The 19,599-nt window shown below is 35.4% G+C and overlaps 1 protein-coding gene across 1 annotated transcript in view; it reads right to left on the minus strand.

Moving 5' to 3' along the window:
* NEGR1 (neuronal growth regulator 1) overlaps nucleotides 1-19,599 on the minus strand; it is an 855,541-nt gene that overhangs the window by 756,687 nt on the left and 79,255 nt on the right. The window lies entirely within an intron of this gene.

Raw genomic sequence — 19,599 nt, forward strand, 5'->3', positions numbered from 1 at the left:
GCACTTCCCTTGCCCTCTACCGATTCTACTTGACAGCTTGCAAGAACAAGAGGCTAAATCAGGACACAAATGACTCACAGAAGCTTGAGGCCTCTTAAGCTTCTTCTTCTTCTTGCTTAGATTGTATCTAGCAACATTGTAATACTTCTTTTTCTCCTGTATTAAGAGAATCCCTAGCTCTAAAAATTACCTGGTTATCAGATATGTTCATTACATTCTTTATTATCCTGCTGGGTACATTCTACGTTGATACTGCATAGGATTTACTCAGCTACCTGATGAAATAGACCAAATTATGTTGTCAAAATGAATCAGATATAGAATTTTATGAACGTTTCCAGCATTGTATACTGTATATTATTATTATTATTTCAAGTGCATTAGTTCAAAAATTTAAAAAAAATAGTCTACACACTAATGATGCATGATTTAAGTGTAGAGCATTTCTTATTTGAAATAACTGTTAATTACCTCAGATTTAAAATATATCAAGAATGAAAGTTTTTAAAAAATGTACATGAAGAGGATTTAAAGGGCACATCTTCTGTAAGTACTGATCTACTTCAAAAATATTCTATTAAGTGTGTGTATCCAATGAAACAGTCTGCCAATAATTCAGTGACTTAATTTGTGGGCAGCATTAATTAAACAAAGTATTATATCATTTGTGTATCTATTTGAATCTGTGTTTGTACACATATATATTTTGCACATTAATTATGGAGAAGTGACGGTTCATACACAGTTTTATTTCCAGCACCTACCCCAGAACTTGACAATATTTATTGATTTAATTATGTAAAGGATTACAGAAAGGCAAACTAATAGGGATTGCAGGATCTTTACACACATTTTTTTTTCTGGTTATTTTAGATATAGGTTAAATAATCTTGACTTATTCCATTCTTAGAGTATTTACATTAAAAGATCTACTACTATCAGCAGTATATATGAAGTTTTTGAGAGGATAACTAACATATGATAAAAAATGTAACTTAAAATTAAAAATTCATTGTTATCGCCGTGATGATATATATTGTTTCAAGGTAGCTTTTCTTTTGCAGAGGCTAATAATGAACAAATCTGGATACTGTTAACATATATGAGTGTTTGTCTTCCTACTGAAGTAGTATTTTGGAGGTGTAAAAGAAGGGCAAAGCTCAAATACTCCTTCTAAGACTCCTTAACCACTCATGCCTTTTTCTTCTCTTGGGACCAACTGCTGACCCTACTCTCCTTGCTGATACCCACTGTGCTGCCTTTATTGCACTCTTGAAAGGTCTCTTTTATTTTCCTTTATATCCTCTCCAGCCACTCGTTTTTTTCCCCTTCAAATCAAACATCTGGAATCTATTGGAAACAGCAGCCCCTTAGGTGAACCACATCTTCAAAAAGTCAAACACAGTCAATTTTTTGTAGATACCTGAGCAGTATAACTTGAAGGAATTACACATTTTAAAAAATTATGGGATTTTAGTTCCTGTTCTCTTTACCATCCTGCTTCTGGTGCTCTGATGAGCACACTTATGCTCCTTTTAAGGTCATCATTTTCATCTGTCTCATTCTCCCCAATGTAGATGCTCCTCTAGGCTTAGTTCCTGATCCCCAGAGCTCTTTCCTACCTATGAACCCTCCAGTGTAATAATTCAGTTATAACTCTTCCCTTATGGTAAATGATGTCTAAGTCTCCATTCTTCTCCCTTAACAAATGCCAGCTCCTAATTCCTAATTCTCTGCTGGAAAATTGTGTTTTTGTATTACTCCATTATTATCTAAAACTCAACATATGCAAAACCAAAATCAGCATCTTTCCCCCAACCAGCCAGCCCCACTTCCTAATATTCCTGTTTAAGGGCACAGTTTCATAATGCTCAGGCTCAAAATCTTGCGGTTAAATTTAACAATTCCCAGGCACCTTCCCTAGTATGGGATAAGTTAGCAAGCCTATTTACTCTTCACTCCAAATGGGTCCCACAACAGCTCTTTCACTTCTCTTACCATCTGAATTTGGGCTTTATGATATTATACTTACTCAATATAATAATCATCAAACTGGTTTCTCAGCATTAGGCACAGTCCACAACAATCATGTCTTCCCAAGAGGCAAATTTAATCACAGATCTTGGTTTCTAAGCCAAATATCCTATATCTCCTTTCTTGAACATTTCATTGGCTCCAGTCTACTCATGGCCCCACAAACACATGGACATAATGCTTGCTTGTATCCCATTATCTTCTACCTCAATGCCATCTTTCTTTCTCTGATTATTCAAATTCCAGCCATGTTTCATGGTCTGCTTCAAGTTCTACATTTCACAATGTTGACTGTTTTTCTATGTTACACTAGCAATTATTGAAAGTTCTATTTTTCCTTAAACCACACAGTACTTGCTTGTTATATTTATGTTAAAGTTATACTTTTGTCATATCTTCAACGAGATGTAAGCTTCCTAAAAGGTGGAGAAGGTTTTGAACTATTTTTTGGTAACTGATCTTTTTGGCAACTCATTCATTGGTTTCCTCATCTATGTAATGGGAATGAGAAAATTACTTGCCTCAGCATAGGTGTCATACTGGATTATTGGTCTCCATAATTAGCCCCTCCCTATAGTCACACACCCTCTCCTGTAACTTTGAAGAACACTATCATTGTGGACACAGCTTCCTTTCCTGGGTCTTGACTGCTTTGGTTTTGCTCTGACCAATCAAATGAGGTTGCAGTGTGGTAGTTCTGAGCCTAGCCATTAAAAAAAAAAAAAAAATGCCTTCAGCGTTTTTATTTACCCACTTGTACTTCTGACATAACCAAGCAAAGATCTTGCCCAGGCAAGCCCATGGTCCCAGAAGTGAGATGAAAGACACAAATCAGAAGCATCCCCCAGACAGCCATAGATCTATGAATGAGCCAAAATGAAACCAGAACAATGGTTCAGATAGAACAACGGACTCCTCAGTCACAAATTAAAAACTATTCTGGAGATATGTAGCTTAAACATATACTTATTTTTGAGTGCTGCTGAGATTCCATAGTTATTTTCTACATGAGCATTTTTTTGTGTATGGCGATAACCAACACAGGATAGTCAGAAGTAAAATGCTTGTCAAATGCTCAGAATGGTGCCTATTATGTGTTCGTGTGCTCCATACATGGTTAATTTTAAAAGGAGGACAAACAGGGGGATTGCTTTGTGGCCTAAAAGAATAGTCCTGTTTGTAGCACCATATTTCCTTTAAAATACAGACAGAACATTTTCATATAATATACAGAAGAAAAGTCAGGCATACAAGGATATACAGTGACATGCCAAAGTCACACGACTAAGTACTAAAAGCAAGATCAAAATCTAGGCCTCCTGCCTAATTTAGTATTCCTGGCATAAGCTTTTCAAGGTAAGTGTCCCTTCCACTGATACATTTTCTCAAGGAGACTAAGTGAAAACACTCTTATCAAAGCGTGGCATGGAGGGGGAAAGAGCAGGCCCTGATCAAACCTTCCTTTAACAGGTCCTGCTTCAAGGGAGCAGAGCTGCCTCACAGTTCCAGCTGTGCCACCTTAACACCCACCACGGTATTTATGTCAAGGCCAAACTTTCCTGAGCTTCTTCCCCTCAATGAGCAAGCATGAGGGTACTAGAGCTAGGGCATTTCTCACTGTTGAGGGTCTCTTCTGACTGTGGCTTGGGGACTTCACATTAGCAAAGCCAAGGTGGTCTCAGAACTATGTTGCATTCTGAGGCTCTTCTTTCTCAGGCCTTCTTCCTTCCCTGTCCCCTTCCACAAGGGTCAGGCCTGGGTCAGAGTCTGCAAACTCTCCCTATCCACTTCTACTTCAGCCTCTTTATCCTTCTCAAGTGTTACCGCAGTCGGCATTATGCATCCAATCCCGGGTTGATGACTGCCTCTCAGAGTACCTACACTGACATACTAGAAACAAATAATTGAAACACCTCTTGAACTTCGACTGGGGTCTGTCAAATGCCAGAGTTGAGAATATGTCAGTGAGTAAGAACTGCCTTTGGTTATAGAGTTCAAAATTTAGTATCAGTGGTAGCTATCCATACTGCAGTGAGTAAAATTTAATAAATCCTATAATTCAGAGGTCCAAAAAATGCACAAGAACTTGACGAGATGCTACTTCTTCTGCCAAAAGAGAAGCTATAAAAGATTTCACAAATGAGCTGACATTTGAAACTGGCCTTCAAGTATGAATATTTTCTTAAATGGAAAACAGTGATGGGGAAGAAGGCTGGAAGAGGGCATTCCAAATAGAAGGCTCAACAGGAATACAGATAAAGCTGTGTGAAATTACATGACATGTTTAAAGGGACATTCAATAACTTTAACTTTCTGTTGAGCTATAATGAAAAGTCACAGATAGGAAATTTCCAAAGGCAAATTTCAATTGATCTGCTTTCTTTAAACTTTGTTCTTAGTTGTCTGAACAGATAAATGGTCCTTCTCTCTGCAGAGCTGGTTAGAAAAACCACCCACCCAACCAACCAATCAAATAAACCAAAAAACAAAACAAAACAAAAAACAAAACAAAAAAACGGGCTCTGTATTAGGGCAGGTTTTGTGCTGAGGTTGGACGAAACGCTGAAGGAAAGTCAGAGTTTCACATGTCGTAAGCAGAAATGAAAGAAACTAAGGGAGTCAGTTCAGTATAAGGATTCATCTCTGCGCTCATTTGGCTCAGAAGCCACAATGGCAACACCCACTGGCAGCTGAGAGGGTGTTTAGACCACAGGACACAGAAGATATTTGCAAGAAGGCGGGAGAAAGACATGGAACAAAGGAAATACGAAATATGAGAACTAGACAGAAAGAAGGCGAAATGGAAATAATGTGCAGGAAGAGCTGAGAGAAGAGCATGGGAGAAGAAGAACTCAAGAAAATATAAATTCTATGAACTGGAAGAGAGAATATGACAAATTACATCTGGGGAAAGGAAATCACAAATGGAAAAAATAACAGTGGTTCATGCCAAGTAACTGAAGAGGGAGGTGGTAAGCCTCATGCAATGCACTAAGGATGACAGAAGGAGAGGACAGAATAAAAATGAGATAACAAGCCCCGATCAGTAGCACTGGCTCCCCTACCCAAGAGTTTCATTTTTTTCCTTCGTGTGATTTAGGCATAGTTAAATCCACATGCGGTTACACAAAATTAACTCATAATATTTAGAACATAATATTTTAAAATTTTATCAAGCAAATTCCAGCAAGTATCCTAAAATGTTTGGTTGATCTTTATGGACCATCTGGCCTGAGTACTACTTATTGAGCTCTGAATCACTGCTAAGCAATTCTACCTGTCAATTCAGGCAATTATTTAACTTCTCTACATGGAGGTTCTTCACCTGCACAGGTGGATACAAACAATGCCTATCTCAAGGGTTATTCTGAGAATTAAAATGAAATAACACATGAAAAAGGGCTCAGCTCCGTTATAGCATTCGGGATGTTCTCAACAAAAGCTATTATTACTCATTTAATTGTCTTTGGCAAGTTGTTTAACCTCTCTGAACACTGACTATCTTATTTTTAAAGTGAGGATAACAACACTTAGTGTTGTAAGGATTAGTGAAAATGAGTACAAAGCAATTGGCTTGGTGCCTGGCACATGGCAAGCCTTTTTTTTTTTTTTAATATTTAATTTATTTATTTGACAGAGAGAGATCACAAGTAGAAAGAGAGGCAGGCAGAGAGAGAAGGAAGCAGGCTCCCTACTGAGCAGAGAGCCCGATGCGGGACTCGATCCCAGGACCCTGAGATCATGACCTGAGCTGAAGGCAGTGGCTTAACCCACCGAGCCACCCAGGTGCCCACATGGCAAGCCTTTAATGCAGATTTTTCTTCCCTCGTTTCTCTTCTCTCTCACTCTTCCCATCTCTCTTTTAATTATTACCAATATTGTTATTCGTTTGTCACCAATTACATAAATCTTAATATCTACCCAATTATTAAAGGAAAAGACCATAAGACCATAAATAGCGTTCAGAGCAGGAGCAATTCCATTACGCAGTTTTGCAGTTATATTTCCCTTTGCCTTAAAGAACTATGAGTACAGGAAAGACTGCATAATAGTTCAACAAAACATGATAGAACCCAAGAGCTGAACTCTCCAAAGCAATCAATCAAATATGAATATACCTCTCGTGACTGACTTCATAAACTTAGCAATTACTTGCGCAGGGCCTGAGAAGTGAGAAACAATAAGAGCTGCCTTCTCCCGGGAGAGCTGTAGAATGGCTGAGCGATAAGTAGGAGAAAACTGAACAAATGGAAATGGAATTCATTGAAATGTTTCCATGCATTAAATAGGGCTTTCTACCATTAACACTGTATCTCCTACTTGAGGTCACCAACATGGTGAGGACAGGAGACCAGATGAAAAAAATAATAAAATAAAATAAAATCCAACCTGCTGTTTTATTAGGTCAAAACCTGAGATGAAAAGCAGTATCTGGTGGGAATAATTCCTAAATTACTCTTTGGATGTTTCGTCATATATTCGCCCACACAATAAATGTAGAAGTGCTGAAGAGCTGTATTTATGATAAGTCCTCCTGCATCCAAAGCAACCAATCATGCAAGATGATTCATAAAACCTTATATCACTGATCAACTTGAAGGCTACATAAACACTATATTCAATCTAATAGGGGAAAAACAAATGCTCTATTTTGGCATGACAAGTTTTCACTCTTTAGATCTGATTTAATGTGAACTACAGATCATATATAATGAGATTTTACAGTTAAAAATTTACTAAATGCTAGTTGCTACCTTCAAGAACATAAGTGGTTATTACTTATTTTATAACTGGTCAACCAAGACTGGTCTTAGTAAAAAGATTAGTAGATCTATCTCCACCCAGTGCGGGGGTGGGGGGGGGAACACCTCTCTGGTAGAAGTTGCTCTTTCCACATCTAATTTGAAACACATCATCTAAAAAAGTTTAGCTCATTCTGCTGCCTGTTGATTTTTTTCAGGCAAGCTGAAATTTAACATGCCATTATGCCAACTTTCTACATGAGTTTCAAAAATTTAAGTATAGGGGCTCCCAGGTGGCTCAGTGGGTTAAGCCACTGCCTTTGGCTCGGGTCATGATCTCAGGGTCCTGGGATCGAGTCGCGTATCGGGTTTTTTGCTCAGCAGGGAGCCTGCTTCTCTCTCTCTCTCTGCCTGCCTCTCTGTCTACTTGCGATCTCTGTCAAATAAATAAATAAAATCTTAAAAAAATTTTAAGTCTAATCAAGTTCTACAAGTTTTCCTCTACCGGTAGAAATGTATTTATTGTTTCTCAAGAAAAACAGGTAATTCTTGAATATCCATTGTCTGTTTTCCACTGATTCTATTCTCTTTCTTACTCAATTTAAATGGCTTTTATTGGAGTTTATATCCTTTTACTGGAGTTTGTACCTTGCATACTGCATTAATTCCTGACTAAGGTAGGGTATATATCCTAAGCCAGTCGACAGCGGCAGCAACAGGGGGAAAAAAATGTGGGCCAGGCCAATGCTACAGTCTCACTTTAGCCACTTACTAAATGTAAAACTGGACAAATTGAGGTAATTTAACATTGTAATGGGCATTACGATGTTACTGAGACTATTTCATTTCATTTATATAACCTCAAGAAACACAAAAGCTAATTAGTATTAAAATCCGGTCCTAATCTGAGGCTTCCCAAATCATAATGTATTACTCTTAGAAGGGCATCCTATTCTGATTTAAGAGTTTGCTTCCTCAAATCTAAAATAGAAATGATAAAACCCCACAGGATCCTTTGAGAAGTCAATGAGATGAAACATAAAGAAGAACTTTGAAAATGATAGATGTTCTGCTAAAGACCAGAATCAGTCTTCTATAGTATACTCCTTGGTGTGCTTTGTGGGATCTTGACTTGCCACTAGAGGGATGTGATACCCATATTGTTTCGGGTTTTGTTTTTTTTTTTTTTTTTTTTTTTTTTTTTTCCCTCTTTCTTTTGAAAGTCAAGTGTTTGCCAACTCTCCTCTTCAATAGGGGGGAAAAATCTGGGTCAATTTTCTTTTCTTTTGTTGCTTCAAAGACAACCACTATTATGGCCTAATACTTTGGACTTGGGATGCTTTTGACATGGATACTTTTAGGTAGCCTATCTCAATGCACTGAAAATATATTTTCTCCTTTCACCAGAGAGATGATATTCTGGTTCTCAGTGCTTCTTATTTTAGCTGGGTGAGGGTTTCTTTATTTGGGGTTTATCCCAATCCATAGCAATTGACAAGTTGAGATTTCAATCCCTCTATAGAGTTCAGTCTTTAGTGGTAAAATTTCTTAATCTTTAAAAGTTTATCAACAAGCTCTATCAGTCTTTGTCACAAAGAGACACTTACTTAATTTGTATTAGGTTTTTTTCTTTAAAAAAATAGAAATTGTTAAAATAATATATAAGTCAAAGACCTGGCCTCAGGACCTTCCAGAATGCCACACACAGAAGCTTACAATTGATAATACAAGCTTGTCTATGTTTTGCTGTTTCCCTGGGTTCAGGCTGTAAGATTCTGAGATGCTTCTACTTTCTATTCTTCCCTGTTGAATGTCCAGGACAAAACAAAACAAAAAAAACTTTGCAAACAAAGTTTGCAAACAAAGTAATTTTTTTAAACTTTCCATAGGACACACAATTGAAAGCTAGTATATTTTAAAGGAATAGTAACAATGCCAAGTAACATTTACTAAGCCACAGGAAGGCCAGGCAGAGTGCTAACAGATTTCCAGGCATTATAAACTTCACCAACACACTGTGAAGCTGGGTACTATTTTCATCTAATTTTGAAGAATAGGTAACTGAGTTGGGTGGCCATAGAGTCACTATTCAAATTCAGGCATGCCTGGCTATAATAAAAGATTTTAATTACTATGCTGTACTTCCTAACTTCCATATATGCTTCATGCAATGTTTCTTCAGACCACTCTAGCCTAGTAAATTTAATCAATGCATAAGGAAGAGTTTAATATGATCAAGCATATTCAAATCATTCAAAGCCTTAGAATAGTTTTGGTTCCTTAAGCCAAAGGAATGTTAAATTGAAGTTAAATGCTGATCTCTTCACTCTCATGACGTGAATATGAAGGGACTCACACTAGCTGCCCTACGCCATTCTCTAGCTATATCTGTGCTTGAAAATGGCATAATTAAGTTTCAAAGTCAAACTATTTTACAAAGATGAACCTTTCAAAAGGTTCAGTTTTATCAGTAAATTATGAACTTATAGAGATCAAGAAAGTTGGGATTTTTCTCAATAACTATGCACATAAATTTCTCTTTCAATATGACCACCAATGCCACATATCCTTTTAAATCTTCACATTCTTTATATTTAATGCTTTAGCCGCATGGCACTTCCCTTATGGAATTGGCATTGTTTAATTCTTGGCAACAGTTCATTAATTGGACTAAAATTAATCATATCCTTCCTTTTACTGCCTGTATTTCTAAAAATGAGTTTCTTCAGTGACTTTTATTTAAAGTCAATGGAATTGATTTCTATTGAATATCTGAGATACTGTTTATAGCCTTCTGCTTAAACAAGAAAAGAGTCCCATACAATTATTATTACTCATCCTAGAAAATGTTTGCAAATTTACATTATTTGTACATGTTACACAAAAATCTCAGGAAACGACTGTTGGCATATTAATTTTAGCTATCACCCTTCTGCTTCATAGTGATATTAAATTTGGAGATAAACAATTTTCTGAGCTCTACATTTCTACTATCCTAATAAGAATTAAGTGATTTTATTTAAAATCTTGTTATTTAAACAAGAGTCAGGCCATGAAGTCAAAATTGGCACTTCAATTTTGAATGGCTTAGTGCCAGCTCCGGATAGCAAGTAAAAACAAAACAAGAAAGGAATTAATTCTTAACACTACTCTTTCTTCAGTATCTGCTCTTAGGTCCACAAATAACTTGTTCATTAGGCACTGAGTCTTTTCCTCATAGCCTGACAAGAAAATGTGATATTTTATAAATGTAACACATTGGACAGTTCCCTTTTAATAGTTTGCCAACAGCCAGCTCAATGCCCACTACCTCATTTTTTAGCTCCAGGAAAAGTTTCTCTACTCAAAATGATAAATTGTACTTTTATAACATTATAAAATTGATTACCATATCTTCCCCTTAAGTAGATAATTGTGTTTTTAACTATGTGCTCATTTTTGGAATGTTCTCTCCCAAAGGCAGTACAATGCAGCAATTCTTCCCTTTCCTCTTACACTCCATTTACTATGAAATACCACAGATGTGCTTGAAATTTCACACTATTTCTCACCTCTTTCAGTTTATTCACACTAACCTCACACTCTTCCCCTCAGATCTAGAAAATTCCACTTTATTTTTTAAAACGCAACTCAGGACTCTGATCTTTAAAATCTTTTTGATGTCCCCATTCTGTGGTCTATACTTCTATTCTGGGTTCCCAGATAGTATTGTCTTATACTTCCCTCACTGCATTTATGTTTTCCACTCTTGACAATGAGCTCTAAAATTTTAGCTTAAATGCTAAATGCTAAAATCATTTTTTTTTAAATTTTCATTTACTCATCTTTCTGTTCTGAGCAACTAGTCTTATGGACACCCAAAGCAGGCTTTGGATAAATGGTGTTTGTTTAATGATTGGATTTTTTTTTAAGATTTTATTTGCTTATTTGATAAACAGAGATCACAAGCAGGCAAAGAGGCACACAGAGAGAGAGAGGAAGGGAAGCAGGCTCCCTGCCAAGCAGAGAGCCTGATGCAGGGCTCGATCCCAGGACCCTGGGATCACAACCCAAGTCAAGGGCAGAGGCTTTAACCTACTGAGCCACCCAGGCGCCCCTGGATTACTAAAACCATACATTTGGACATTTGGGTCGCTCAGTGGGTTGGGCCTCTGCCTTCGGTTCAGGTCATGATCTCAAATTCCAGGTCATGATTCCGCAAATCACTTGCTAAAAAGTATATGTTTTTAAGAAATCAAAAAAGAATCAAAGGCATGTCCCTCTGATTTAAAGACCTTATCTGTGTCTTTACTATCAATCAGATGGTGAAATGTGCAGATTGTGCCTTTTCATGTCTTTTTCTTCATCTCCCAATCCTCATTTGCTCCTTTAATTCATAGCATTAAGAAGTCATTGCCTTAGAATTTTTGCCTTCATAAATTAAAAAGAAATGTTTAGAGGTGCCTATGTGACTCAGCATTAGGTGTCTGTCTTCAGCTCAGGTCATGATCCTGGGGTCCAGGGACTGAGCCCCTACATTCTGGCTCCCTACTCAGCAGGAAGCCTGCTTCTCCCTCTCACATTCCCCTTTGATTGTGTTTCCTTTCTCACTGTTTCTCTCTCTGCCAAATAAATAAATAAAATCTTTTTAGAAAAGGAAATGTTTAAATATGTTATTAATAGAATAAAAACACTGGCACATTGGCCAATATAAATTACATATGAACGGGAAATTTTAAGTCCACTGGTCAAATGTAGCTATGTTAAGTATAAATGGATGAGTGGAGTCCAAATAAACAGATATTTGTTGCAACTATACAAACTACACTTTCTTGGGAAAGTGTATATAACACCTGTCCCCAAAGCTTCAGCTTGGTACATGTATAGGGATGTATGTGTATGTGTTTATACAGAACATAGTTAATGTAATAACTGTATGCAGATTTCTGTGAGAGCCTATGATATAATTTACATGAAATAACTTGATAAATGCTAAATCTGTGAAAATACTTGCTGATAATTACTAATGAATTACCTTTAGCTAGCAACTGAAATACAAACATGACTTTAGATATCTGAATATTCATTCAAATATTACTCCATTAAAATTGAAAAAAATAGTTTTGTTATCCATAATGCAGATAGATAATCACATATTTTTAATTCTTGCCAACAAAAAATGGTTTTACTAAACATTCATTTCAATTTGATTTTGTTTTCTATTATGTTAATATAACATAATCAAATATTATGTCTGTAAAATTAACATTTTGGTTAAACTTTTTATAGAGAAAAGAAAGTATATATCTGTTAATGTAAATAGAGAGCTAACCAATAATGATGCATGATGAAAATAGCTAGTCACTTAATTGTTCTTTGGAAATAAATTACCTGCCACTCCCATGATGTAGAATATTACTTGTTTTAAATTTTCATAAAAAATCATTTAAAATTTTGATATATGGCAACACATATGCTAGACAATAATTAAAGCACTCCAACCCATTATTCTTTATTTGTTATTTACTTTTTATGTTATATAGATTCTGCTACGTATATTTTTGTCCTTTTCATGGCTTTGAACTCTCAACATGTGTAAAAGGCTCAATTAATTTTGTATTTTTTCTCCATGGTTATATTTTCTTCTCCATGTTAGTGAATGTTTTATTTAAAGGTTTATTTGATGACTTGGTACTAAGAACTCTTATGCATATAGATCATTTGATGTGATTTCCCTAAAGGTCCCAGGACACATACTAGGTCCTAGATGCATAAGACTCTACTAGTATTCTCCTAATAAAGATCACACTGTCTCTCCAACTGATTTATAGAATATTATTGTGCACACATATCAGAGTGTGAACTTATGGGTTTTGGTTCATTTTGATCCTGTCATTGTTCCCATGTTGTCAAAAGTTTCATGAATAATTCCTAAAGAAATTTTTTTATCATTTTGAGGCATTATCTGATGGAACAGGTTGCAACCAACACACACACACACACACACACACGAGAAACTTGTAGCATCAGATACTTACCTCAATTGGTTTTTCTAATAAGCATATGCATGTCTAAAATGCTTCCTTAGATTTCAGAATATGTTTCTTTATAATAAAACCATCCATATGTTATATGTATTTATCACAATAAGTAACTCTCTAGTGAGAACCATTTTTATACATTGTCCAATCCCTTTTTTCTCTTATTTATCCTTACCAAACTCACACAAATTATCATTCCTATGAATAAATTTTATCAAAATATGTATTAAATACCACATGTAAACTGTGATTGAAAATGGGACAGCATGCAGCCTACAGAAAGCATTGCAGGAAAGTAACTGTTTGCTAGGCCATTCATCTCAATAGTAGCTCTGCTGTTTTGCCATGTAGACAGGGAACCAAGTCGGCTGGTCCAGGGCGTAAAGGGACTGGTAGCCCAGCAGTCAGTGCCATTCTCCTCTTTCAAAAATCAATATTCAGAAACAAATGTCTAGTCCCTAAGATAACTCAGGTCACCCTTCCTGAAGATCTTTCTGCTTACCATTGAGTATAGATTGAGTATAGATATTGTTTTATCTCGTTTGAAATTACAGTGTTTGCTTATTTTAAGAAGCTGCATTTATAAAATAGTTTGGGAACATTACAAACATTTTATTTAAATGGGTGACTCAAGCATGTTGGTTTAAATTAAACCACATGCTTGGGATATTCATGGAGCTATGTAAGGACTATATTTTATGAAAATGCAGGGTGCTGAGCAGCAAAATTTAATCTGGAGGGCACTTGTCCTCAGTCATGCGAGACAAGATGTATTAGCCATGAATGGATTGCAGCAGTGCTACTTGAGTTTCTTTAATTTTCTAAACCAAGATTGTAAAAAGAATCAGTGGTATTGAATCCCACTGGCTATGGCAAAAAGGCACTGCTCAGAGATAAAGAACAATTTATCTTCTGCTGTAAAAGAGAGCAGTTTTGGCAGAGAGTAAAATACATCACAGTATAATATACTCTAGGAAGAACATTACAAAATATGGATTTTTTTTCTTAAAATTTTAAGAGCACTGCTTCAGTATGTTTTTCTACATAAAAGGCAAGTGATAGTGTTAATTGCAAATTACAAATATTAAAAATGTAAATTATAGTCTAGGAGGGCATATGTACATGTCTTTATGAGACATATTCTTAGCAATGATTCAGTAAAAAGAATAATATTTCACTTATGTAACTAAAAAACTAATTAAGCTTTAAACATTCCACAAATTACCACTATTACATCAAATTGGGTAGTGCCAAATTAGAGTGGTGGGTTTTTTGGATGGTGCTTTTGATTTACCAGATTATAGTTTATGGATTATAGGGTTTATTTTATCCAGATTTTTTATAAGTGCCCAGAGACTCTAGCATTGGATGGTAGGATAGTTTCCCCTCAGTTCAATATCCTGCTTTTTATAGGCTTTTTTTTCTCTATTAAAACATTATGGGTGGCCTGGTTACAACTCTCTTATTTATTATTCTTATTTAGTACATCAACAATATTTGACATTTTTTTAAGGAAAAGAACATTCATTTCCAGTCTATGTCTTTAGGACATTACAAGGAAGGAACTCTATGAGAAATATGAAAGAAACACTAATTCTGAGGATTAAGAATATACTTAAACTTTCTGTGCCTCACATAAAAGAAGCAAGAATTGTAAGACAATGGAAACATTAATTTTTTCAGGTAATCGAGTGTGTATTACTTTTATTTTGTCTCTTTCACCAAGGTAATACCGGTATTAGGATGCTTCATAACTGAAAAGCAAAACAAGTTTTTCCTTGTATATCTTTGCAATAATTTCATAAGGAATAATCAAGCAAATTCAGTACATAAAAATGTTGATAATCAATACATATATAAAGCAACATAAAGTGTCTGAAAAATGGGCACATAATCAATAATATCTCTTTAATGTTGATATCTTTGAGACTCAAAACAGAAAATTTAGGAACTACATTTTTCTGTCACTCCTTCTAAGCACCCATATTGCTGAGATTTTTGGCATCAAAGAACTGTACAACATTGGGGAGGGTATGTGCTTTTGGGTAAATTGGAAGGGGAGGTGAACCATAAGAGACTATGGACTCTGAAAAACAATCTGAGGGGTTTGAAGTGGCGGGGGGGGGTGGGAGGTTGGGGTACCAGGTGGTGGGTATTATAGAGGGCACGGCTTGCATGGAGCACTGGGTGTGGTGAAAAAATAATGAATACTGTTTTTCTGAAAATAAATAAATTGAAAAAATAAAAAAGAACTGTACATACAGGATCCTTAAAGGGTAATACTAGGGAAGGCTGGCTAGCTCAGTTGGTACGGTATGCAGTTCTTGATCTAGGGATCATGAGTTCAAGCCCCACATTGGACAAAGAGCTCACTAGGAAAAGAAAAAAAAAAAGATGAAACTAAATTTTAAGGCCAAAAATGTCATTTAATTCTTCTTCTAACTCAGTATCGGGGATATTATTTTTTCATGTAATATATTTATTTATTCTTAGATTATATGGTATTCTTTACACTTTAGAAAATTGCATGTATACATTGTTAGTTTATTTTCAATCACATATAGATTGGAATCACCGGTCAAATTAGAACCCTGAAAACATAGCTACCGTATACCATTTTCATTCTTTGGAACTCCGTCCTATCCATCAACTCTAAGGGTTTACCATCATAATATGAAGGCATACTTGGAGAATACACAATCTAATTATAATATCAAAATTATTAATTGTATTGGTCTAAGGTATTATTTCATTTTTGCTTCAATGAACATCATCCTTATACAATATAAAGAATATCACACCTAAGATAAATATTTTAATATTATGAAAATCTGAAAAGAATCCTTATACAATATAAAGAATATCACACCTAAGATAAATATTTTAATATTATGAAAATCTGAAAAGAATGCAGAAATGGCAAATGCACTAAAATCAGCAGGAAATTCAAATCATTACTTGAAATTGCAAAAGGAAGTATTTGAACACAATAAAAAGCATTAATGTGTGTTCAAATGTTGATCTCTCTTAAAATTTCTTTGTACATATGAAAATAGGGGCCTATTTCTTTACTTGACAAAGATTATTGTTACAGAGCCACGAAGGCTAGCCCTCACCATGTACACATATCAGATGGCAAAGGACCGAGAGCTAGTATCTTTGTACAAAGTAATAAAAAAGAGGATAAAAGAAGTGACAAGTTTCTATTCTTAGTGGGAACAGGCTATTCTAAATAAATACTTTATTGACCATCTAACTTTGGGTCTAAAAAGTAGGGAACGTATCAGGGAGTAATCCCTGTTAGAGTCAAAGTGCAGAGCAAACACGTTCAGGGAAGTTGCCAAGATTCCCTAGCTGGTTCTGTCAAAAATATGAAAATCAATTGCCTGACTCAGAGCTAGAGTGAGATTACACATTCAGCTTTCCAGGGAAATACTAAAGAGGAAGGTGAACTCCCCAACCTCATGGTAAAGACTGTTTACTTCAGCACCTGGGAGATTACTGGTATCATGAGAGCGTCTGATAGACATGAAGAACTGGTTAGGATTTGGGGAAGCTCAAGTTACCTTTCACACAGGGGTTTTTAAGTTTATCTTATTTCTCTTTTGTTCTGAAGATTTTGGTTCCTGACCATGTGCCATGTGAATGGCAAAACGAGCTTCTCAGGGTTCCTAATTGGATTTTCATGGGGTTTTTTTTCCGACGTTTTTACCTTCTTCCCATGGACTGGAAGCCATGCAAATGAGTCCCAAATGGGGAGAATGTTTGCTTTATCATCTGCTGTATGGACTGATCGACATGCATCCAACACAGGTAGTTGAGCACCAGTGCAGTATATTGTATCTTGCACATTAAAGGAACTTCTCTCTCATGCACATATCTGATGACATCATGGTGTCATGTATCATTCTCCCATCATGACAATGAGGCTCAGGGATTTATCAAAGACACACAGCACTGTGTTCAGTATCCAAGCTTAATCACTGTAATAGGCTAGTGGCCTAATGGAAAGAGGCTCATTATTAAATTGTTAAACCACCACCACCAAAGTACTTAAGAAAACGAAGTCTATCCCTCTGAGAGTTAAAAGTCGCTGTTCTTAGTGTTGTTTTCAGTATTTCCTTATAATTTCAAATTTTACCACTGGTGGCTCTAGCAGCCCATTCCTAATTTCCACTACAAAGTTCAGATAAATTAGTTTCCTAGGGAGTAATAGACCTAAAGTGCTTCCACACTTTTAGATACCATGCATAACTTTTTTTTTTTTTTAATCTATGTTGGGGTGCCTGGGCGACTCAGTTGGTTAAGCATCTGACTCTTGATTTTGGCTCAGGTTATGATCTCTAGGCTCTAAGATCAGGCCCAGTGTCAAGCTCCACACTGAGCATTGGGACTACTTAAGATTCTCTCTCTCCCTCCCCTCTGCCCCTCAACTCCCCCCACCACCTTGTGCACTCTTAGTAAATAAATAAATTTTTAAAAATCTATGTAAATTTTTAAAAAATCTATGTAAATTTTAATTAAAATTATTCTTCTAATAACTATATAACTCAGATTATTTTTCTTGTTAGATTATGTAGTATATTAGCTTGAAAACTAGCAATGTGGCAAAGAGAAACTCAAAGACTTAAATCAGAGATAAAAGTGATGTATTTTTTACGGAAACATTGAGTGAAAGACAAAATATTTGATTATAAATTTCTGAAAAGCCCTACAAGATAAAGTTACAGAATTTTTTTTATTTTTATTTTTTGGTGGGGAGAGTAGGGAATGTGATCTAACACCTACACAGCTTTATTACTCTGTATCATAATATCCAGGGAACATAACCTATGTGAAATTCCTAGAAATACAAATAGAATTAGGAACGACCATACCCTTCATAACTGCATACATAAAATATTGCATACCTTATGTGAGCAGTGAATTATAAGGCATTATATACTAAGTCTTAAAGAGCAACACCAAGCTGCAATTTTTCTTGTTGTTGTGATAGTGGTAAATTAAGTTTGAGGAAAACTGAGAGCAGTTGCATAGGCATAACCCAAAGGTATTTCCAGCATTAGCTTTCAGTAAATTTGTTAGTGTCTTCTCTCTCCCTCACTTTCACCCACTCCCTGCCTTTGCCTTCCTCCAAAGGATACCATCTAAAAAACTGTCTTGTGCCAATGAAGGAAGCATTTTGGGGAGGGGTTAAGAGTACCAAAGGAAATTCTTAATGATGTTATATTTGTTTTAACTTTGAGTTTATGTTAGCATTTATTTTCATCTTAATACATGCTGAATTACTGATGAAAATATGCACTTATATGAAAATTACAGGGAAGATGCAATTCTGTACTTCCAAAAATAATCACTGAAGGAGAGAAAATGACATACATGTAACTTTAATAAAAGAGTTTCTGGCAAATTGAGATAATAAGACACAGTCCCACAAGAAGTCATTTTAATAATTGAGATTAAAATTAAAATTTTAATAACCTTTTTCTCATTTTCCTGTGTTCCATATAACATTGGCAAGTAGACTTGAGACAACTTAACATTTAATTTGGGACAATCAGACAATGCAGCTAGCATCAAATTTCTATTGCAGTAGAACACTATCAGACCTTACTTAGACCATGTAGTTAAAATTATCTGAAAATTTGAGTAATGTTACCTGGGTCACAAGAGATTGGAGAAAGTACAAAGAGCTATATCATATGGGTCTTTTATGTTCCACCAACAGTTAATGTTTTATTGTTCCTTCTATCAGAAATGATATGATGTCAAGATAAAGGGAGTGTTCAAACTAATTTAATCATTATATTGATAAAAATACTAACCAAAGATTAGAAAATCTTATTGTTCAGTATTTAAGAAACAATACCCCAAAATCGCATATAATACCTTAATTTATTCAGTCTTATTTTGCAACGTGGCGTGGTTGAAATAAAACCTTAATCAATAGATGTACAACTTTCACTATCTTGGTTGTGAAACAGTGTATTTTACATATTGAACTCTGCAATAGTAATTGTTTTGATCAATCACTTAACTCAGCTATCTCTTTGGCAAAAGAAGTAGATTACTGTAGATTGAAGATTAAATTCTTAAAAATGAGCTTTTTATTATTCATATGCTAACAACACATAGTTATACACCTGCCATCCCACTCATTAGCACAAGGTCAGTGCACAGTTCAACCTCGCAATGTGAACTTCTAAATGCTGAAACTTTCTCTACTTTCATCTATAGGAAAAACTATCTACTACATAGTAGTCAAACAAGGAAAAGCATTTGGATTCCCAACCTATAGATGTCAGAATAAAAAACCACGGCAAAGGAGTACATTAAAATATACTGCTCAAAAGTGGAACAAGACACCTCTATGTTAAATATATCATATATCTTAAAGATATATCATATCTTAAAATATGATTTGAAAACAAAGTAAGACTTTTCCATAGCTATAGGTAATCGAGTCAGTTTAGGTTACTCATAGGGAAATCAGATTTTGATGAAACCAGTTAAGAGTCGATTTAATATTTAGATTTGCCTTTTTTGTTTTAAAGTGCCAGGACCAGTGCAGTGCACACCTCCATGAGGGCAACAAATTCCATTTGAACAGTAATTCTGTTTAAAAATGTGGCACCTTAAGTACGAAGCACAAAATTCATGATTAGCAAATATTGATTACATGACATGGGCATAAAGACACGTAAAAAATAACCGCACCCTGGTGGTAAATTAATATTATATTTATCTCCAACATTTTAAGCAAAATAAAAAAAAAAAGTCTTCTCTTTCAAAGTGTAATATGT

Source organism: Neovison vison, chromosome 2 (assembly GCF_020171115.1).
Source record: "Neovison vison isolate M4711 chromosome 2, ASM_NN_V1, whole genome shotgun sequence".
NCBI classification, from domain to species: domain Eukaryota; kingdom Metazoa; phylum Chordata; class Mammalia; order Carnivora; family Mustelidae; genus Neogale; species Neogale vison.